Raw genomic sequence first — 23597 nt, forward strand, 5'->3', positions numbered from 1 at the left:
CTTGTGGTTTCACTGGGTCCCTCTGGATAATCCAGGACAATCTCCGCATCCCCACATCCTCAATCACATCTGCAAAGCCCTTTGCCTTGGATGGGAACCTGCTCCCAGGCTCTGAGAATTAGGACACGGGCAGCTCAGGCAGGGACAGGGGACACTCCCCAGCCTCCAACACCTCCGTTTCCTCATTTGTAAAATGAGGATGTTAGCCTATATGTCACAGGTCTGCTGGGAGGACCAGTGACATTACACAGTGCCCAGCCCGGTACCTGGCGCAAAGTTTAAAATGAGGTCCGGTAAGAGGCATCTCTGCTTGCCTCCCCTCTGGCTGACTTTGTCTGGAATCACAGGTACCTGTCCCCAGGCCAGGCTCTCAGCAGGGACTTCAAGAATCCCTACTGAAATAAAACGCTGGAGGTAGAGACGGATGGCTCTAACCTCCCCAGCGCGGCCAAGGAAGGGCTATTTGCAAAGTTAAAGGCTCCTGGGCAGCAGGGAGAAGAATTTGAGCAGAAACGTGGAACATGGAAACGATATGTTCAGGGACATAAAATTCCAAGTGGTTTCTGTTGGGAAAACTGAACAGAAAATCATTCCATCTGCTTTCCCAGCATTGGAACTGCTTCCCAGGTTGGCTGGGCTGAGACCCATTCCAGCACTTCTCCCCAGAGGCAGGGCTGAGACCCTCTGCTGGGGGTAGCAGGGCGTACAGGGCAGCCTGAGTGCCTCGCTCGCTGGATGCCCAGGCCTGGGGGGTGATGGCTCGGAGTGAGAGCAGGGGCTAGAGCAGCAGGTAGCTGGTTCAGGAGCACAGATGGGTGGGAAGGAAGTGAGAGCATTGAGGGGAATGTGTTCCTTGTGGGGAGGCAGGGGACGAGGGGGCAGGGCAGACCCCCAGGCGGCGCTCCTGATTCTCCTGCCAGAGGCTCTCACCCAGCACAGTTTAAACCAACCCTCTTATCAGTAAAACAGCTTTCGGCATGCCCTCCAATAAATGCACATTTATTTTGGAATTAAATGGCATAAATGACTGTACAAATAGACTGTGCACATTAATTTCTTTTTTTTTTTTCTTTTTAGGACCACACCCATGGCATCTGGAAGTTCCCAGGCTAGGGGTCAAATCGGAGCTGCAGACACCAGCCTACGCCATAGCCACAGCCACAGCCACACCAGATCCGAGCCGTGTCTGTGACCTCTGCCACAGCTCACGGCAACGCCGGATCCCCAACTCACTGAGCGAGGCCAGGGATAGAACTTGCATCTTCATGGATCCTAGTCAGGTTCTCAACCTGGTAAGCCACAACGGGAACCCCTATGATGTACATTAAGGCTTTCGAAAAATATAAACATAACAAAGTAAAAGGCTAAAAATAAATTGAAATAGAAAACCAACATTTTGGTCCCGCATTGGAACAAATGAGCTGGTGGCATGCCTCCCTCTGGAGGTGATATAAACCACACTCAAATTCTGTTTTTCTTCTGTTTTCTTGAGTCTTGCTCGTTGGTGTGTCCAGTTCAGGGAGTACCTCTCCTTCCAGGCAGGGTCGGCCTCTTGCTTCCCCTCCTGGCTTATGAAGTTGTCTTATGCTCTGGATGGTGCAGAGGGCTTGGTACACAGCTGGTGCCTAAGTCGTTCAGTAAAGATTTTTCTGGGGTGTTTCTGCCGTGGCTCAGTGGTTAATGAACCCGACTAGTATCCGTGAGGACGCGGGTTCGATCCCTGGCCTTGCTCAGTGGGTTAAGGATGTGGCGTTGCCGTGAGCTGTCCACAGGTTGCAGATGCGGTTTGGATCCCCTGTTGCTGTAGGCCGGCAGCTGTAACTCCGATTCAACCACTAGCCTGGGAACCTCCACGTGCTACAGGTGCGGCCCTATAAAGACAACAGACAAAAAAATAAAGATGATTTTCTGAACACGTCCTTTGAGCCCAGCTTTGTGGCTGGTACTGGAGGTTCAAAGAGCCAGACACGGTCAGGCCCTCGTGGAGGGAGCTCTGCCGAGTGGCTGATGTTTGAACTGGACTTGGGGGTGGCTAAGCCATGCGAGGCCACGTGCAAAGGCCTGCAGAAGCCTGCCTTGTTTGGGTGTCACTGGGCAGTTCTGGCTGGAACTCAGCAAGGAATGGAAGGGAATGGTGAGAGAGAAGGTGGGCACTGGGCAGGCTGAGAAGGTTCTAGGTGGGGAAGGTGTGTGCGGAGCTTCACCTCTGTAGCTCTTCCCACCCCGGCCACACTCGGAGCACCCTTTGCTCCATGCAGCTTCAGCACAAGGGGACAAAAGGGACCAGATAGCTGGGGAGGAGGCCCCCCAAACTGCGTAGGAACAGAGAGCTTCTCTTAGGCCTTCCCACTCTCCTGTGTGAAGGGAGCAGCAGGCCCAGGTCGAAGCCAGAGGGTCTGGAAGTCTGGGTTTTATTGGCCCACTGGCCCACCCCCACAGAGCCTCTGCTACCTGCTCTGTGAGCCCCCAGGGCTCCTGGCCCAAACAAGGGCCTTCGAGTGGCTTTTTTTTAGGACCTGCACCAGCTGCCCTCACGGCTCCACATGCAAGGCCCGCTTCAGAGCCTGTGTCACCACCCTCAGCCTCCAGGGAGGCCACAGCTCTGAACCCCTTTCCCACTCCCTGACTTGGGAGATGGGGAGCTGCTGCTCTTCCAGCTTAAGGCTCAGATCCTGGGCAACCTTCCAGAGCAGGGAGAGCTCTGGGCATGTCTGCTTGGGGTGAAGGAGCTTACAGGCTTTCATGAGAAAGAATCTCACAGGCCGGAGTTCCTGTCATGGCGCAGTGGAAACGAATCTGACTAGGAACCATGAAGTGGCGGGTTCAGTCCCTGGCCTCACTCAGTGGGTTAAGGATCCAGCATTGCCTTGAGCTGTGGTGTAGGTTGCAGATGCTGCTCGGATCCCATGTTGCTGTGGCTGTGGCATAGGCAGGAGGCTACAGCTCGGATTGGACCCCTAGCTTGGGAACCTCCATATGCCGCAGGTGCAGCCCTAAAAAAAAAAAAATAGACAAAAGACAAAAAAATAAAAGAATCTCACAGGCCAGGGAGGAGAGCCGGGAGGATGGGACCCCTGGAGCCAAGGCTGGGGGCTGCCCACAGGGAAAGAGACAGAAAGAGGGAGTCAAGGGCCCCACACCATCCTCCCTCCTGCACTGCATGAAGAACTCGTGTGCTCAAGTCTCTGCCCAGCAGAGTCTGAAGGAGCCTGAGAAAGCCGGAGAGAAGGCCCAGAGAGAGTGGCTGGGCTGCATCAGAATGGGGAGTTTGCCCCTGTCTTCAGAGACATGGCAGGGCACAGATCTGCAGACATTTGCAGGTGACCCATGGCAGAGGGTTGGAGGAGGTGTCTCGTGTTGGAGAAATTTGAAGCAAGGGTCAGGATGAACCATATAAGCTTGGAAAACACAGGCTGGTCCCCTCAGGACTTGCCAACCCATAAAGCCCTGGGGCAAGGTCACCATCAGGAGCAGCCCTTTCCCCTGGACCAGCTCTGGGTGGTGCTGTGGCAGGGGTGGCGCACCTCCAGCGCCAAGGCGGGAAGATGCGTCAGTGCAGCACAGCAGGGGCAGACAAGCAGGGAGAGTCCCACAGGTGGGGGAGCTACAGTCCATTTGTTTAGACCCTTGGTGGCAGGAGCTACTACACAGCCCAGAGGGCTTGACGAGCCCTTGAGGGTGAGGCCCGTGGAGAGGGGCGCAGGGCTGCCGGTGTTGGCTCTGGGCATACGGTCTGGGCTCTTCATCTGGGCACTGAGCGGGGGTGGGCTGCATGCCTTCTGGGGTCCCTTCTGGCTCTGACATCCTTGGCTCTGTCTGGGCTCATCCAGACCCAGCTCTGCCATTTGCCATCTTCCTGCCTGAGCTATGAGCCCACCAAACAGGGGGCTGCCCCAAAGGTGACTGGGCACCGCTATGGGGTTTCTGAAAAATTGCAAACACCTATCTATTCTGTCCTGAGAAGGAGGGGAGGCATGCTGAGCCCTGCTCTGAGCCCTGGTCTCCCCACCCCGCCCCTGGCGCGGGGAGAAAACCCCACCCTCTCCTCGGCTCCCTTGACCTCTGTGGCATTCTGTGAATGAGTCTGAACACCAGCCATCAGAGGGAGGAAAAGAAACCATTCGTCCCGAAATAGCTCTCTGTAGTCTGCCTAATCTCATGCTTTTGCAGCAGAAATGTTCTGTTCTTTCAACAGGGCAGAGTGAGCCACCTGATGGATGATTCTGGAGTCTCCTTCTTGAGGAGTGAGCTTGCAGCGTGCATATGGGGAAAGGCTGGGACGGGAGTGAGTGTCTGATCTTGGGGCAGAGGGTGAGGCCCATGGACCCAGAGCTGCAGGCCTCTTTTGCAGCTTTCCTTGGTAGAGAGACAGTTAAAGACAGTCTTGGGGCCAGGGGCAGCTGATCACAAGCTAGTGGGAAAAGATGCTGAGAAGCACGCCCCCTCGCTGGTTACCGGGAATGAGCACAGCATGGCCGAGCTGGGCCATTGTGCCAGCTGCTCCAGAAAAACATACCAACATTGGCATTAGGGATACGAATTTGGTTGGCAGATATGCACCATCCTGATGGATTTCCGTTAGGGGCTGCGGGGCCCACGGACAGAGTTCAAAGAATCTGAACACTTGAATGGGAAAAAATATGACATCTTTATTTTCACCAACCTTCAGCCAACATTTAACACTTCCTTCTATTACGGATGTAGGCAAGGGACCTCAGATGTTTTAGCAGCATCTGTGATTTGTCCCCAGTAGAAATCCCAGAAACTCTTTCTATCACAGGGCACTGGCTGCAGATATCCTCAATTACTGGGGAAGCTCATCTTGGCTGAGGAATTAGGGTGGTGGTTAGACCTGTCTCTAGATCTCATTAATGTGTTAACAAAGAAGCACTTGCCATACTCTATCATAGATGTGAGGTCTTAAAAAATATTTTGATAACTGTATTTCAGTGTGATTGGTTTCCTTTGTAGTCTCATGTCTTCTAATGCATTTGCAAATACTGCTCAGAGGAGGGGATAAGCTTCACCAGATTGCCTTAACAGAGAAGTTCACGGTCTGCTGGCCCCGAAGAACCTGGTGTCATCCTCCCCCTACAAAGGCAGTCTGGTGGGTGCAGGCCTGGGAGGACCCACGTGGTCCCATGACATTTGGGGGTGCAGGTCCCTGGGTCCAAATACAAAGTTTATCAGGAAGCCCAGCCCAGCCCATCAGATGAAGGTGGAGCTGCCCCGGCTGGATTTGGGAAAGGGGGTTTCTAGCAGCTGCCTGACCTCCCCCCCTTCACCCCACCCCATCAGATGCCCTGCCTCCCTCCCCGCTTCCCAGAAATCTCCAGGGAGAGCCCAGGTTTCCAGCGTGCATCTGCAAATCATCCACCCCATGTAAGGGCTCTCTGGGGACCAGAGGGGCCGTGCTACTGTGTCACCTTGTGGGCAGCATGACTTTTCATACTGCCCTGCCCGTGGGAAGTCCTGACCACGGGCAGGTCTTGGGGGCAGGTGGGGGTGTTATTTAAAAATGCAGTGTAAGGCGTTCCCATTGTGGCTCAGCAGGTTAAGAAACCAACTAGTATCCATGAGGATGTGGGTTCAATCCCTAGCCTCACCTAGTGGGTTAAGAATCCAGTGTTGCCACGTTGCTGTGGCTGTGGTGTAGGCCAGCAGCTGCAGCTCCAATTTGACCCATAGCCTGAACTTCTATATGACACAGGTGCAGCCCTAAAAAGGAAAAAAATATTACTAAAAATTCAAGGTAAGGTGTGTGAATAAAACGAGAGAGGTGGAGTTCCTGCCATGGTGCAGCGGAAACGAATCCAACTAGGAACCATGAGGTTGTGGGTTCGATCCCTGGCCTCCCTCAGTGGGTTAGGGATCCGGCATTGCCATGAGCTCTGGTCTAGGCTGCGGACCTGGCTCAGATCCTGCGTTGCTGTGGCTGTGGTGTAGGCTGGCAACTGTAGCTCCAATTCGACCCCTAGCCTGGGAATCTCTGTATGATGCGGGTGCAGCCCTAAAAAAAAAAAAAAAAAAGACAGAGAGAGAGAGGCATCTTAGCCCAGGGCACTCTTCACATGAGTTCTGGGTTCAAATACTAGTTCTCCCACTTACTAGCTGGGTGGCCTTAATTCATATTTTATTTTATTTTATTTTATTTTATTTTATTTTATTTATTTTTGGCTGCTCCAAGGCATGTGGAAGTTCCTGGACCAGGGATCAAATTCATACCACAGGAGTGACTTGAGCCTCTGCAGTGACAACGCCAAATCCTTAACCTGTGGCACCACAAGAGAACTCCTTTTCTGCTAGGATATCTTATTTTATTTGTTTTATTTCTTTTTATTTATTTATTTATTTATTTTTTGTCTTTTTGTTGTTGTTGTTATTGTTGCTATTTCTTGGGCCGCTCCCGCGGCATATGGAGGTTCCCAGGCTAGGGGTCGAATCGGAGCTATAGCCACCGGCCTACGCCAGAGCCACAGCAACACGGGATCCGAGCCGCGTCTGCAACCTACACCACAGCTCACGGCAACGCCGGATCATTAACCCACTGAGCAAGGGCAGGGACCGAACCCGTAACCCCATGTTTCCTAGTCGGATTTGTTAACCACTGCGCCACGACGGGAACTCCTGTTTTATTTCTTAATGAATAATACTAATAGCCCCCACCTTAAAAGCCTGGTTGGGAGATTAAAAGAAATAATGCAGGTAAAGACCTTAGCTGGTTCAGGAAATTCTGCTGCTACCCTTTCCCTGAGCAAGAGACTTGCACCTGCAACAGCCTTGTCCCGCCACACACGCCCTGCCCATCCTCTGCCTCCGAGATGTTGCCCTGACAAAGGGGACCAGGGAGCTTCTTTTCAGCATCCAGGCCTGAAGCACTTAGTCCTTCCCATCTTTGCAGATGTGTCACTCAGCGTCCGCGGGGTATTTTGGTAGCAGCTGCAGCAGCTGACCCAGACGGCACACACTGTAGCTATTATCTAATCATCTAATAATTAGCTCGACATTTAGAAAAGGGCCTCGAGGGCCTTGGGATGACACTGCCTTTTTCAGATGCAAAGATACTGTGATTTTGCACTTGTGCCGAGCAAGATGAGAGCAGAAGGGAAAAATGACCCCAGGTTTTGCACGCCCTCATCAGCCCTGAGCAGAGGCAGATGATTGGGGAGCTAATGGAGCGTCATCTTCAGGGCCCCTCAACTGCACAGCCCTGAGTGTTCTGTGAAATTTCCGTAAGTAGTATGTTTCTTCTTCTTTTTCCTTCCAAAGATGCTTTCCAAAATTGTACAAACGTCAAGCTTCGCAAAACCGAATCCACCCCTGGGTTTAAAGCAAATTTTTTTGTTTTTTTCCCTGCCTGGGAACCACCCCCACCCCCCGCCCCGCCACCTGTCATTATATTAAGGGCCAGCAGGTGGGTTGAGGGGTGCAGATCGTAGAAAGGGTTGCACTATGAGCTAAAGAATTTGGTGATTCATTGGATCACAAAGAACACCAGGACCTAGGTCCTCGGGGCATCGCAGTGCCCTGCTCGCCACCTACTGGCCGGAAGACTTGAATGCAGCCTAGGAGCTTCTGAGCCTGGGATGTACTGTAAAATGCAAATGAGAAGCCTGACCTGCCCACAGCTAAGATTGCTATAAAGAGCAAATGGGTCAGAGTGCCCATTGTGGCTCAACAGCTAAGGAGCCCAACTAGTATCCATGACGGTGCGGGTTCAATCCCTGGCCTCACTCAATGAGTCAAGGATCCAGCGTTGACGGCAGCTGTGGCATAGGTTGCAGATGCAGCTTGAATGTGGTGTGCCTGTGGCATAGGCTAGCAGCTACAACTCCCATTCAACCCCCACCCCAGCTGGGAACTTACATATGCCATGGGTGTGGTCCTAAAGAAACAAACAACAACAAAAAAAGCAAATGGGTCATGTCAGTGTGCTGAGATGACTGCGTCAGTGGTGATTTCAAAAAACACAGAAAACAATGATTTAGGGATGAAAAAGTCCAGCGAAAAACCCTCTACCTCAGCCCCTGGCAGGTCATGGCACAAGGTACCTGGCTTATGTGTGCCATATTTGATTAAGAAATAAAAGGGGAAGCACCTATTTTATTCTCCATCATTCTCCATCATTGGCAGGAGTGAAGAGGCTGTGGAGGAGAAAGCAGCCTTCTGCCCCAACACCTGGAGCACTGCTGTCCTTCAGTTTCCCTCGATAGCCCCTGGAACAGATGACCAGGGAAAAGCATGTGATTTCAGCCAGGACACGGAGGAGAGAGGTGAGAAGGAACAGCTCTGCAGCAACAAGTCTAGGTTCTGTCCTTGCCCTGTCCGAGGCCCCACCTCCCAGCTGGGCTCAGACCCCACAGCCCTCTGAGGCCTTCTCTTCTATTTTCCCCCCAGCCAATCAGCTGTTAAGTCTAAAATTCCCACCTTCAACATCTGCTGCTTCATCTCCACCTCTCTGTTCCCGCAGGCCATTATTCCTTTCTTACCTGGATGAGAGCAACAGACATCTAGGCAGGACTCCAGACACACAGAGGGAACAGGGGGGCAGAGCATTCCATCTCCTCAGCCCTCAGGGCAGCTGGACCAGGCTTGTGGAGGCTGGAGCCTCTTAGACCAGCATCTTGCAGCCTTGGGACACCTCATCTGTTCATCTCAGGGTACACTTTGAATGTCATCATTTTTAATGTTGCTTCCATGTGGGAAATGAGGGGGGAGCACCAATCTCCTAAGTGTCGCCTTCTGCCTGCTCAGCCTCATCCTAGGCTGAATTGGTCTCTGCAGAGTCCAACTCAGCTAGTGCAGCTTGCCTTCAGAATGGCCATCAGATGCTGCCCGATATGAAATTTACCGAAGGCTACCAGGGCAGGTGAGAAGACCCAGCACGGGGTCCTTCCTACAGCGTGGGTTCCCTGGATTGAGATGTGCACAGAGACACGGCCTCTGAGGACATCTGGGAGGCTCACTCCTCCTGCTCCTTCCACTGGGATGGTGGTTCCCACACTTTACAGTGTACCCGTATCACCTGCTGCAATTGCAGAAAATGCAGATCCCAGGGCCTTGTCCTGCCCCACCCAGATTTGTAATCAGTGTGTGTTTGCATCCAGATTCAGCAGTCTACATTTTTGGGGAGAACACTGATGGGGGACACGGACCTGAATTTTCAAAATGCTTGCTCTGATGATCTCAGCTAATGCGCAGATTTCATTCAGTCCCCTCAAACCATGAAGCCATGGCACATGGGCAAGAATTTGCAGTAAAAAGCAATGATGTAGCCTCGAATCTCAAACACATTTCTTCTTTTTTTTTTTTGTTTTTTTGTTTTTTTGTTTTTTGTTTTTTGTCTTTTTAGGGTTGCACCTGCAGCATATGGAGGTTCCCAGGCTAGGGGTTGAATCAGAGCTGTAGCCGCTGGCCTATACCACAGCCACAGTAATGAGGGATCTGAGCTGAGTCTGCAACCTACTCCACAGTTCACAGTAATGCCGCATCCTTAACCCGCTGAGTAAGGCCAGGGATTGAACCTGCATCCTCATGGATGCTAGTTGGTTTCTCCAACCACTGAACCACGACGGGAACTGCCTCAAAAATATATATAAGCATAAGGCATCTTTAAAATGTGGAAAGTGGGAGTTCCCATCATTGCTCAGTGGTTAACAAATCCGACAAGGAACCATGAGGTTGCGGGTTCAATCCCTGGCCTCGCTCAGTGGGTTAAGGATCCGGTGTTGCCATGAGCTGTGGTGTAGGTTGCAGACGCGGCTTGGATCTGGCGTGGCTGTGGCTGTGGCTAGGTCGGCAGCTGCAGCTCTGATAGCCTGGGAACCTCCATATGCCAAGGGTGCAGCCCTAGAAAAGACAAAAATAAATAAATAAATAAATAAATAAATAAAATAAAAATAAAAATAAAAATAAAATATGGAAAGTGGTTGAAAGGAAGTCCATCTGGGCAAACCAAAGTTACTCATCCCCAAGAACATTCTCCCAGAAAGGCAAAGGGCGTGGAAAGGGTAAAATGTAATCCCAAAGAAAAAAGGAAGCTTTACAACTCTCACAAGAAATTATGTATAACCTATAACCAAGGCAGCCCACTGGGCAAACACAGTAAACTGCCCTCTAAACTGTGACAAGCTGGAAGTCAGTGAAGGCAGGAATATGCTTGTGACCAGATTCTGAATGGCCCGAGGGTACACATACATATTCCTGTAGGAGCTTCCCAGCGTGGAGAGAATGCATCGATGGCATCACAGTTCCAGCCAGTTCCGGGACCTGTGTCCTTCCCCAGCGAGGTGACTCTGCTGGCTGTTGTGACTTTTTCTGATCCCCACATGGAGAAGTGGTCTAGCTCACCGGAGTGCCATGTGACTCATCCGGCAAGTGGCACAACGCTGGACATCCAGGCTGACTTGAAAATACGGTTCGCCTGTTCACTGTGATTCTATGGGGATGCTGGGCTCTTCCAGCTGCAGATATTTGCCACCAGGGTGGGGTGTTGCTGCTGCCCTCTCCACTGCCTCCTTGCACACACCACTCAGACCATTCCACACCAGTGCCAAACTCCATCCGGAGCGTGGAGTAAGGTGGAGGGCTCCGGATCAGCTCTGCATGTTAACAGGCATGGCTAAATAGAGACCCGAGAGTGCCTGGCTTCCTGAAACCAGGCAAAAGCTGCGGTCCTTCCTTTTTGCTTGAGGAAGACTCGGGGCGGGGTGGGGGGGGGGTGCGGGTTCTGGGAGGGCTAACACCTTCTGGTTGAATAGCACCTGACTTGGGCTGGGTCATCACCAGTGGGGCGGGCACCGGCTGACACTGCCTCCCCAGGGGAAATGTGGGATTTCTTGGCTTGCATCTCCAAGAGATCTCAGTGAACGGGCTTCACAACCATGATTTCGTGAGGAGGCTGAGAACCAGCATGAGGAAGTGGTTGGAGAAGAAACCTGTTTTCAGCTCTGGTGTGAGGCGCTGTTTTTAACCAGGGTAAAATATCTGTGGAGGAAAGAAATGCAAAAGACTCAACAGGGTCCTTTCACGGGTGCACGGAATACTCATCTTGGCCAAAGGTAGAGTGGCCACATGTTAATCATTGAGCTGAAGCCAAATATTGCCATTATAGATACCCTTTTGGATACAAGAAATAAAAGTTGTAAGTGTGTAATTAGTGCTACACTTTTTTATTTGTCTTTTTTTTTTTTTTTTTTTTTTTGTCTTTTTGCCTTTTCTAGGGCAGCTCCCGAGGCATATGGAGGTTCCCAGGCTAGGGGTCAAATCGGAGCTGTAGCTGCCAGCCTATGCCAGAGCCACAGCAACACGGGATCTGAGCCACGTCTGTGACCTACACCACAGCTCACGGCAACGCCAGATCCTTAACCCCCTGAGCGAGGCCAGGGATCGAACCCGCAACCTCATGGTTCCTCGTCCGATTTGTTAACCACTGAGCCACGACAGGAACTCCCATGTTATACTTTTCTTATGAAAATATGGAATGTTCAGACTTTCAGTTTGACTCCCTAGGGGAGGAACATTATAAGGTCCAATGTGAAATGGCTCCAGCCGTCTCACTGTCACGCACGCAGATAATACTCATTGGACGCTCTTTCTTCTGCCCATCCAGGCTACTCCTGATGGCCAGGGCCCCAGGCTATCTTGAACTATCAAGGACTAAAGATAATCCCCCTTGGACTCCTGCCTGTAAAGAAATCTCCACCAGGACCTCTTGAAAGACTCATGGCACATGTTTAAATTAAATAAGAATCTGAAAGAGGACGGATATGTATATATGGATGACTGAGTCACTTTGTTGGACAGCAGAAATTATCACAACTTTGTAAATCAACTCCAATAAAACTTAAAAAAGTTAAATGTAGCTTGTATGGGTTAATCTGTTTCTTACTGTGAATGCTTACCAAAGAAGTCTATCAAGATTACAACTGTAATCTTATCTCTCTCATTCTGCCTTGTGTTATCAATTTAATTGCTATAAACAGCCCTACAGGTGGCCACCATCAGAGCCCCCATTTAAGGTCATTTCCCCAGGTGGAGCCTTAGGGAGGGGCCCTGGGTCAAGACTTGGACTCAGAGTTCAGTGAGTTCTTGGAGCACAGAGGGAGCGAGACCTCCAGCCACTGCCACGGAGCAGAGCTTCTGCATGCATTTGCTGGATGATGAGTAGCTAAGTGGATGAATAAATGAATAAAGATGGAAGCCAGAGCCAAGCAAAGCAGAGTCGGCACCTGAAGGCTATTTCTGCACCAGGTAAGGTGAGGTTTGAGGAGGCAGAGGAGGGTAAGCAATCCCTTTGGGAAGCCAGAGGACACACAGAGAAGATGGGACGGGCAGGAGGCTATGACAGGCCAGAGGTGGGGAGTGGGTCTCCTGGCAGGCAAGTCAGTAGGGATCCCAAGAGCAGGAGACACGTGGAGGTCACACAGGGGACACAGAGCCTCAGGAGCAAGACTTCAGGCCACATTCAGTGGCCACTAGCACAGGAGCTGGTGGCAGGACATGGCCACCAGAATAAAGCTGGTTAGAAGACCTGAGATCAAGGCCAGAGAAAGACGAGGCAGGAAGGGATTTGGCCTTGAGCCACTGAACTTTAACTTCTCCCCGCCTTAGGAAAGCGTCCACCCAGAGCCGGCAGCAGTGGTGGTCCTGCAGGGAGATGATCAAATAGCCCCAGAGATGGAGTCGGGAGGCTTTGAAAGCAAACAGGCTGTGGCTCTCAGCAGAGGAGGTAAGCCTGCGGCTACGGATTATTTCAGGCTTTGATGTGAATTGGTAACCAGGTGTCCTGAGCCTTGAGTACCTTGCTAATCGACTGACTGATAATGATTTGGCGAGGCCTGTGACGTGCCTCGAATTGTGCTTCACCTGTTGGGAGTTGGAGGTATGAAACGGTCACCTAACAGTTGGGTTTATACTAAGTACACACAATGGGTCACAGTTTGCAGAGAAGAAGACAAGAGTGTGAAGAGTTCCCATCGTGGCTCAGTGGTTAACAAATCCGACTAGGAACCATGAGGTTGTGGGTTCGATCCCTGGCCTTGCTCAGTGGGTTAAGGATCTGGCGTTGCCGTGAACTGTGATGTAGGTTGCAGATGTGGCTGAGATCCCATGTTGCTGTGGCTCTGGTGTAGGCCAGCAGCTACAGCTCTGATTCGACCCCTAGCCTGGGAACCTCCATATGCCTCGGGAGTGGCCCAAGAAATGGCAAAAAGACAAAAAACAAAACAAAACAAAACAAAAAAAACAAGTGTGTGAAAGGCCTTGGCCAGAAAGTACTGCAGATGAGCATGGGTGGCAGAAGTCAGGGAGGGCTTTCTGGAGGAGGTGGGAGGCACCAGGGACCTGCAGGACGTGGGACAGCAGACTAGAGAGGGGAGAATATTTACCACTGATTCCTTTGTGATTCCTGACTGCTCAGAACATACCCCTCCGAGCTAAACAAGACAATTTACCAAACTGCAAAAAAGCTGCAGGAAGAAGAGAGGTCCCCCTTGCCTGGTCCATCTCCATCTCCCAGGGGAAAGCCCTGAGGCACGGCCAGGTCCAGGCTAGTTCCTGGTCAAGTCAGATAAGCGAGTCCACTAGGGCCAAGGCCCTGCCATCTCTCCTAACATAAAACTGCTGCCCTCCTTCCTCCTGCTAATGGGAGAGCTGGTTGGTTTTATGGTGAAGGTTTTGGCTAGTTTGGTTTGTTTGGGCTTTGTTTTGTCTTGTTTTGAAAGGGCCACTGAAGAAGGCAAAGGAATGGCTTTTCCTTTTTCTCTCATGATAATGCCAGTTCTGCCCTTAGATGCAGGTGAGAAGGCCCCTCTCCGGGCCACACACCAATCGGCAGGACCCACTGTGCCCCCCGGCCCCTGCCCGTGTCCCTCCCCATGGACATCATGGTGTGACTGTTGTGTTCGTTTCCTATTACTACTGAAGCAAGGTACCTCAACCTCAGTGGCTTACATCCACATAGATTTATCATCTTAGTGTTTGTTGGTCTGATGTCTCACTGAATGTCACCATCCCTCTCTGGAGACTCTAAGGGAAACTATCCGCTTGCTTTTTCCAGCTCCTAGAGGTCACCAGCTTTCCTTGGCTTGTGGCCTCTTCCATCTCCCAAGCCAATAATTGTTGGTCAAGTCTTTCTCACATCTCATCACTCTGACCTCCTCTTCTGCCCCCTCTTGGACTTTCAAGGACCCTCATGACTACCCTGGGCCAACAGAGATAATCTGGGACATAATGTGTAATCCTAAACTCGGCTGATTGGCAACTTTAATTCCATCTACAACCTTAATGCAATGTGGCATATTTACAGGTTTCCCAACTAGGATATGGAGATCTTTGGGGAGCCAGTATTCTGCCTGCTACAACTGCTAAAGTCAGAGGACAGAATATATTTTATTTAACAATCTGTTGACTTGGCTTATAATTTTAAGTACTTAAAGGCATGGCGTGTGGCCTCTATTTGTGCTCTTGCCCCAGGACCCACAAATACCAGGACCACTCTGGTGGGAGCTGTGACTGTCCACAGTGAAAGGTCTGCAGTACCCTGTAGTGGAGTGGGGAGGTTGCATACTTCTTGGTTATTAGTGTCGCCCTCTGGACACAGTTTCCAAGGTTCTTCCAGCCGGAACAGGTCACCTTCATCATCTTACCTTTGATTCAATCCCAGTTATGCCCCCTCAACACTTTGCTCTCCTTACAAAAGCTTTCCTCCCAAAGAAAGTACATTTCCAGTTCTCTTTGCTTTTTCACTTTTACATAAAAAGGCTAGAAGTGAGGGAAGAAACCTCCTACTCATCCCAGCCCCAGCAGTACAGACACATCAAAGGATACCAAGCGCCTCGGGAGACCAGAGCATGGCTGACATCACGCTGCAGCACATCGCTAAGCAACTGTGAGATCAACATCTGTTTCCATGGAGATGTCGCTTCATCACCATTCTCCAGGCAGAGCAGAGAAGTGCATCTGGGAGGAATGGATATGCTGGGCTGTGCCAGAGAATAACAAAATCTGGTGCCCTGAGCAACAAAACTATAATCAAGGTGAAAGGCTGATGAGAGATGAGAGAGAGCATTAGAATGAGAAAGAGGGAGAATGGGCGCTGGAGGGGGTCTGGGGAGAAACTGGCCACAGTCTGTGCACGTCGCTTGGCCCTCCTCTCTCCATAAGAAGAGCAGGTCTCCAGCTCCTGCCAAATATTGTACAAGGGTTCACAGAGCCCAAGCCTTGTACCTGTCTGCCCAGGATGGGTTCCAGTGGAAGGCAGACACTAAGGAGCAAGAGGCCTTTCTTCTGTTGCTTCCAGTCAAGCAAAGCTGGCTCTGGTTCCTCTAGCTCCATATCTTGCCTGGCCTGCCCAGAACTGTGACTTCCAGGGACAGCGCCCCTGCTCACCCAAACAAACCCTGTGGCTCCAAGACGTGGCTTTCTGAAGTGACCTAGCGGAAGGAAGCCGAGGGGATGGGAGGGAACTAGCATCGACTGAGTGCTCCCTCTGGGCCAGGCATCGCCCTATCTCAGCTGATTCTCAGATCCCACCCATGACCTGTTAGGGTCTCACTTTACACCAGGAACTACAGCTCAGAGGGGCAAGGTGGCTGATTCAATGTGATGAGATGAACAGCATACTTTTAAGATTTACTTTGTGAATGAATCAGACAAGCTGGAGGTGCCCAGGGGTCTACATCACCCAGGAGCACTGGGGTTAGCAGAGCGGGAGCAGTGGGGGCAGCTGGGACACGTGGTGGAGCTGTGACCCCAAGCAGGGTTTGTGGGTGTGCTTAGCTGGCAGGCAGACCCCTCAGTGGGGTTTGGGACCTAGTTACGGAAAGGACTGTGGGAGCCGACCACGAGCCCCATCTCTGCAGAGACACCACCTCATCAGCACCACCAACACTGGCCAGAACCACCTGGAACCCAATGGAAGCCAGGGACCACCCCTCTCCACCACTGAAGATGGGCCATTCCTGTGTCCAGAATCTCCTTGCCATCCTGGGGGGCCCTATGGCGGGAGGGCAGAGAGTAAGTCTTGGGGGGTTTAGGGTCTGAAGGAGGAGGCGGAAGGGAACACAGAGCAAGAACAGAAGGCAGAGTGTATGAGGAGCAGGTGCTTCCCCGCCTTCCAACCAGCTGCACCAAGGCACCATCCCCTACATGGCGGTGGGGGCTTGAGCTCTGAGTTAAGCCTGATTTGAAGGTTTAAAATAAATACAAGTGAGTCTAAAATACTGAAACGAGACTGCGCTGGTTATCAAAGGTGCCAGAAGAAATGACGTCTGGCCAAGTTATCACCAAGAGTCACTAGTTACCCAATGGGAATGGGGGGATATATAGCCCAGGGATGGGCAAACATAGTTTTCAGCCTAAGGATGATTTCAATCTCTTAAAGGGTTGAAGGGAGAAGGAGAGAGAGGGAGAGAGAGAGGACTATGTGTGGTCTGCACCACTTAAAATATTTCAATCTGCCCTTTACAGGAAAGATTCTGACCCTATTTGCGACCTAACTGGGGAGGCGGGTGCAACTATTTTAAAAAGTAAGATTTTCATATTTTCAATTCTGTATAAATCCTTTTGACAGTTGCTTCCTTCACTCAACATTGTGTTGTTAAGTCTTACCCTTAAAGAGTGGTGTCGTTGATTCATTTTCACTGCTGTGAGTTAATCATTGCAGTTAGTTGAGCTGTTCTGGTGATGAGCATTGAGATTCGTTCCAGGTATTTGCCCATTGCTGGGAACATTCTTGTTCTTATTTCCTCGTGTCCACATGCAAAGTTTCTTTGGGATGCGCACTCAGAAACAGACTCTCTGGGTCAGGACATTTGCCACATTGCTCTCCAAAAGTGTTGTATCATTTTATACCTTTACCATTAGTGTTTCTGAGTTGTCTTTCCTTCATCTCCTCTCCCATACTTGGTGTTGGCAGAATTTTTTAAATTTGCTAATCTGATGATACAAAAGAATATCCCCTGGTTCTAATTTGCTTGTGTCTAAACACATAGAGGCTGTGTATTTTTAGCACATGTTTGGCAATTTGTGTTTCCTCTTCTGCACACTAAGGGGTTGTATTTTTCTTATTGATTTGTGGATGTTCTTTATATATTCTGGATATTCATTCATTCTTAGTTTTATGAGTGGTAGTTATCCTCTCTGATATGTAATGTGTTTTGCTTTGGTTTTGGTGTTTTTTGAGCAGCAGAAACATTGGCTTTTAATGTAGTCGAAATTCTCAACTTTTAAGTTAGTGCCGTCTTATTTGATTTAATATAAAATTATACCACTTTTTAAGTACTGCTTTTTCTATTAGGATCTTAAATCCATCTGGAAATTATTTTTTGTGTAGGAAGGAGTAAATTTTTGTTTGTTTCATTCTGATAACTGAATATTTTCATCTTTTTGCCACTGATTTTGATAGGCTTTTGTGGTATCTCAGGTTCTCACTTGACTCTGGCTCTAACCATGAGCCAATGCCATGCTGCTGTAATTACTATGATTTTAGAGCTCTTGATATTTGGGCTGTAGATTTCACCTTTTCCTCTTCCAAGTACCTTTGCAATGTCGGGTTTTTTTGTTCACCCATTAGATTCTACAACTGGTTATCAGGTTCCACAGAAATAAAAAACGGGGGTGAATTTTTATTAGGACTGTATTGAAAACATAGATTAATTTGGAGATAATTAACGTGGTTAGGATATTGGCTTCTCCCCCATTGAGCATGGTGTTTCTCTCCATGTATGTCCTCTTTGGTGCCTTTCAATAACATTTTTTAAAAATAAAAGTCTTGGAGTTTCTGTTGTGTCTCAGTGGCTAACGAACCTGACAAGGATCCATGAGGTTGCGGGTTCAATCTCGGGCCTCACTCAGTGGGTTAAGGATCCAGCATTGCCATGAGCTGTGGTGTAGGTCTCAGATGCGGTTCAGATCCCACGTTGCTGTGGCTGTGGCATAGGCTGGCAGCTATAGCTCTGATTGGACCCCTAGCCTGGGAACCTGCATATGCCACGGGTGCAGCCCTAAAAAGACAAAAGACAATAAATAAGTAAATAAATAAATAAATAGAAGTCTTGTACAACTTTGATTAGGTTTATTTCTAGATACCTCTTTTCATTTTTAATACCACGTGTAACAGACAGGGGATTGCTGTGCTCCACAAGTTTGCAGTCTCCTTCCTTTATGTGAAGTTGTCGCAGAGGCGGCCACATAGCCAGAGGCTGAATGTCTCAGCCCTCTTGGTGTCCAAGTGCAGCCCTGGGAACAGGTGCTCCCTCTGGGACCTGATCAGACAAATGAATGTGTCCTCCCACTGTCCCCTTCCCTGGCTGCCAGCTGGATGCAGGGGACTTTGAGATGCTATGGGAGGGTGGACCTAGAAGTCAGAAGGAGAGGAGCCTAGGTCTTGAATCTCCAACCACCACTTTGAACTAAGACATGAACCAGAGAGAAACTTCTATCATGTTGTCACTGACAGACTGAAGTTTGTTACAGCAATTGCCTTTACCCTCCTTAATACTCAGTAATTTGAGTAAGGTTGAACCTTTTTTTTTTTTTTTTTTTTTGGCTGCCCTACAGCATATAGAGTTCTCTGGCCAGGGTTTAGATCTAAGCTGCAGTTGTAACCTACGCCACAGCTGCAACAGTGCCAGAACCTTAACCCACTGCACTGGGCTGGGAGTCAAACCTGCATCCCAGTGCTGCAGAGATGCTGCTGATCTCATTGTGCCACAGTGGGAACTCCAGGTTGAGCTCTTTCTTAATATTATCTGTTCCACTCAGTGTTGCAGATGAATATAAATGTGACATTGTGTGTCCTTTTATGTGTTGATTTCATAATTGAGAAACCATGCTAAATGTCAAATAATTTCTATTCTCAAATTCTATATACAGAGTCATGGAGTCATATTATCCATAAAAATGACATCTTTGTTTCTTCCTGTTCACTCTTTATATTTTTATTTCTTAGCTCTTCTCTGGGCAGGACCTGGCACTTTTACCTCCCCTCTGATTGTAACAAGGATCAATATTTTTTAAAGACTTTTGAAATTGAAGTGTAGTTGATTTACAATGTGTCAGGTTCAGGTATACAACAGAGTGATGCAGTCATTCAGTGTGTGTGTGTGTGTGTTTTCATATTCTTTTCCATTATGGTTTATCACAGCATGTTGAATATAATTCCCTGTGCTGTACAGTAGAACCTTATTGTTTATCCAAATAACAAGAATCGTTCGTGTGTTTTTCCATTAAGTGTGAAGTTGGCTTAAGATGAGGGATGGATACTGTTCATTGGCTTAAGGATGTTTCTTTTACTCCGAGGTAGCCAGTAATTTTTTTTATAAATGGGTGTTGAATCACAGTATGTATATTTTATGCATCTGTTGAGATAAGTCTTTCTCTCTTTTATACGTTCCTATAGCGAATTACATTGATTATCTAATATCAACTCATTTTCTAAATCCTGGGCTAAACTTGGTCATGCAGTATAATTTCTTTTATACATTAATGAATTTCTTAATTTTTTTCCAAGATTTTTGTACCTGTGTTCATAAGTGATGTTGAATGGTAATTTTCCACTCTTTTCTTCTTTCCTTGTCTTGAGGGCAGTGTTTACCAGCTTCGCTAATGAGTGAAAGAACTTATCTCTACCAGAGATAAGTTGTATTTTAAAGATGGGCCTATCTGGTCATGGGATTTTGTGTGTGTGTAGGATGGGCAAGGACTTGACTGTTAAGCCACCTGGTGAGGGATTCTTCTTTTATTTAGATCATTATTAAGTCATCAGTTTAGTTTATTTATACACTCAGGTTTTATATTTATATTAAACAATATTTATATTTTCACTAGAGTGTTTTGTGTAAAAATTTACATTTATTCACACCAAATTATTCACAATACTGATTGTTTTTCACCTGTATTTTTTGTGTTTTTTAATAATGTTTATTTGTGCCTGCCTCTTTTTTTTCTTAGTAAATCTTCAAGCGATTTTTTTTATTCCTCTGTTCAAAGAACCAGATATGGGCTTGATGAGTTCTCTCTGCATGTGTGCTCTACTGTATTAATTTCTGCTATTAATTCTATTGATCCTTTCCCACTCCTCTCTATTGGAGGACTTATTCTATTGTTCTTTTTCTTAAGCTGGATATTAGCTCATTAATTTTCAGTCTTCCTAATATATATATAATTCCCTCCAATTTCTACCTTATCTGCCTTCTAAGCATTTTTGATGGTGATATTTTTACTATCATTCAGTCATTAGAGTTTTCTAATATTCATTATGATTCTTTTACCCGTGATTTATTTTGAAGTGTGTGTGTGTGAGCACGCGTGCATGTGTGTGTGCGTATTTGAATTTCTAGGTTCATGAGAGGTTTTATGTTATCTTTTCATCCCTGATTTCTAAACTGTGCTATAATCAGATAGTATGGTTGGTATGAAATGGATCCTTTGAAAGTAGTTGAGACTTAATTGGCTCCTACATAATCTTTTTTTTTTTTTTTTGAAACACTCTCTACAGATGGATGAATGAGTGAATAGATAGATAGAAACCGAGAACAATTAATCTGTTCTAAGTGTATTTGAAAAGAATATGTACTCTCTAATTGGCCAGTGCAGAACTCTACATCTATCCATTTAAATCAAGTTTATTACTAGTACTGTTCAAATCCTCTGTATCCTTACTGTTTATCTTCATGATCTAACAGTGATGAGGGAAATGCACTAAAGTAACTCACTCTGATTACAGATTTGTCAATTCCTCTTTTGCAAGCTCTCAGGCTACATCTATTTTGGGGGGTAGTACTACAGCTGTGTAAGGTTGCTCTTTACTGCTGTTTCATTAGTATATAGTTTTCCATCCTCTCACTTTTATTTTTTGGAATACTTTTTTTTTAAAAATACGTCTCTTGGAGCCCTTATGTTTTTACATATTTCTTGTCAACAGAATATAGTGGAATATTGTTTGTTTCAATCCAACAATTTCTATTTAAATCTGTAAGTTTAAGCCATTGAAATTTAGTGACATGATTGATAACCTCAGATTGAGTTCCATAATATATACTGATATATATATATATAGTTTCTTAATTTAATTTTGTTTTTAAGTTTTATTGTATATAATTGACATATAATTAACAGCATAGATTTAAGGCGTAAAAGTGATAAGGTTTACCTATGTGTCACCCATGAGACTATCACCACAATCAAGGTAATGAACATAATCTATCACCGCTCCTCAAAGCTTCCTCATTTCACTCAGGAATTCATCCTTCTTGCCCTCTGCAATTCTCACTTACCTGTTTTCTGTCACTATAAATTGGTTTGCATTTTCTATAATTTTATTATATGTAATCATAAATTACATACTTGATATTGCTGAGCTTCCTTCAATCAACATAATTATTTTGAGATTCATTCATGCTCATTCATTTTTTATTGCTGAGTAGTATATTCCATTGTACGGATATACCTTCATTTGTTTATCCACTTACCTGTTGATGGCCATTTATTACAAATAAAGCTGCTACGCACATTTGTGTGCAGGTCTTCATTGTAGACATATATTTTCATTTCTTTTGGTAAACACCTAGGAGTGAAATGGTTGAATCATTTAGTGGATTTATGTTTAACATGGATGGATGGAATTTTTAAGAAATTGCCAAATAGTTTTCCAAAGTGGTTGTACTATTTTATATTCCCATTGGCATTGTACTTTGTTCATATTTTCACCAAAACTTGATACGGTCAGTCTTTTCAATTTTAGCCATTCTATTAGATGTGTAGTGGTATCTTACTGTAGTTGTTTTAATTAGCATCTTTAAGGCAGTTGTTTTAATTTGCATTTACCTAATGACTTATGAGGCTGAACATCTTTTCATGTGCTTATTGGCCATCTGTGTATCTTCTCTGGTGAAGTGTCTGTTCAAGTCTTTTGCCCATTTCTTAATCAAGTCATTTGATTTCTTATTATTTCTTATTATTTGGCTATCTTATTATTGGCTTTACATTTTCTGTACACAAGTCCTTTACCAGATCTATGCTTTGCAAATATTTTCTTCCAGTCTTTGGTTTGTCTTTAGGCTCTTAACAGAAAATTTTGAAGAACAGAGATTTTTAATTTTGATGAAATCAAATTTATCAATTCTTTTTCTTATGGATTGTGCTTTTAGTTTATTTTTAACAATCTTTGCCTAAGCCAAACTTAATAAAGATTTTCTAAATTTTCTTCTAGAAATTTTATAGTTTTAGATTTTATACTTATATCTGTGATGTTTTTAGTTAATTTGCTGATATGGTGCAAGGTACAGATTGAATTTTATTTATTTTATTTCTGCATATGGATATTCAATTGTTCCAGCTTAATTGAAAAGTAGAGTCTTTATTCTCACTTATTTAATTTTAGATAGTTTCTATTGCTAAGTCTTGAAGCACTCAGATACTCCTTACCATGACCCTCCACCAAGTATTTTCAAGAAACATTGGTGAAAATAGGCATGAAACCCATGTAGTCAGCTGCCACTGAAACAGCAGTAAAGAGCAACCTTACACAGCTGTAGGGCAGGCACAAAACCCCACCCACATCCTGGATCCTTCTCTTTTACCAAGAAAAAGCATTAAACCACTAGAAGGACAGGAAACAGGGCATAGGCAAAAATTCTTTACCCCTGAAGAAGATAGAAACAAAAGCCATCTGACATTGGAAGAAGGATAATAACACTTTCTTTTCCCTGTGCTCTGCTAGTGAATGGCAAGAAATTAACTCAGGACCAGGGTCCTGCACTGACTGATACAAAGCAGAGGTCTACTATCACTGGAATTGGGGTGGGGGATACATGTTTGACTTCCATAAAAGTGAGAGGAATAATGAGGGCCAGGTGCATGGGACCTGGCCAAGATGAAGGCTAGAACAGAAAACCTGAGGACTCTATTTGCCCCAACATGAGTCTCACACCTAGGAGTGAGCAATAGCAGTCTACAGCTGGGAAGAATATAGATAGAGCATCCCCCTCTGTGGTACAGGCATGCAGGGTCCCTGGTAAATGGGAGAAGAACACTAAAAAAAAAAAAAAAAAAAAAAAAAACAACCTCCTGGCACCCCATACCCCATACAAAGTGCAAGGCAGCAGCAATCCAGTATTGGAGGAATTTGAAGTCTATGCAACAATGAAGTAAACTATGACAATTACAAAACTAAAACAGCACAGCTGTTGATTGTAATTGATTCAGCCATAGATACAGCCTCATAGAAGAGGGATATTCACTTCTGGGCATATATACTATTTTCTTCAGTATTTACTGTTATTCTACTCATAATGTTTGGAACACAGTAAGATATTACAAACACACACACACACTATAAGACATGAAAACGCCAGAGAAAAAAACTTCAAAACCTATTGTGAAGAGATAAAACAATGCACAGAACCAGAGTCAGAGATGACACAATGTTGAAACTATCAGAGGCCTTAAAATAATTATGATTATTTTGTGGAAAAAAATATCTAGTGGAGAAGGTGGACAATATAGGTGAGCAAATGGAGGATTCTCAGCAGAGAGATGAAAATTATAAAGAGAGTCAAATAGGAATCCAAAATAAGAAAGATAATGAATTCCTT

At 46.7% G+C, this 23597-nt stretch overlaps 2 long non-coding RNA genes across 2 annotated transcripts; both read left to right on the top strand.

Moving 5' to 3' along the window:
* Nucleotides 1–4407: 4407 nt before the first annotated feature.
* On the top strand, nt 4408–11861 carry LOC146404896 (uncharacterized). The gene is made up of 4 exons (XR_014842333.1): nt 4408–7232; nt 8134–8273; nt 8471–8660; nt 11612–11861. It is a non-coding gene; the product is annotated as an uncharacterized LOC146404896 (long non-coding RNA).
* Nucleotides 11862–12043: 182 nt separating this feature from the next.
* LOC146404897 (uncharacterized) lies at nt 12044–22216 on the top strand. The gene is made up of 3 exons (XR_014842335.1): nt 12044–12252; nt 12613–12730; nt 14763–22216. It is a non-coding gene; the product is annotated as an uncharacterized LOC146404897 (long non-coding RNA).
* Nucleotides 22217–23597: the final 1381 nt, after the last annotated feature.

This window comes from Sus scrofa, chromosome 3 (assembly GCF_054392235.1).
Source record: "Sus scrofa isolate SSC_HxYL_T2T_F1_AM1 chromosome 3, Sscrofa_HxYL_maternal_Yorkshire_Landrace_v2.0, whole genome shotgun sequence".
NCBI classification, from domain to species: domain Eukaryota; kingdom Metazoa; phylum Chordata; class Mammalia; order Artiodactyla; family Suidae; genus Sus; species Sus scrofa.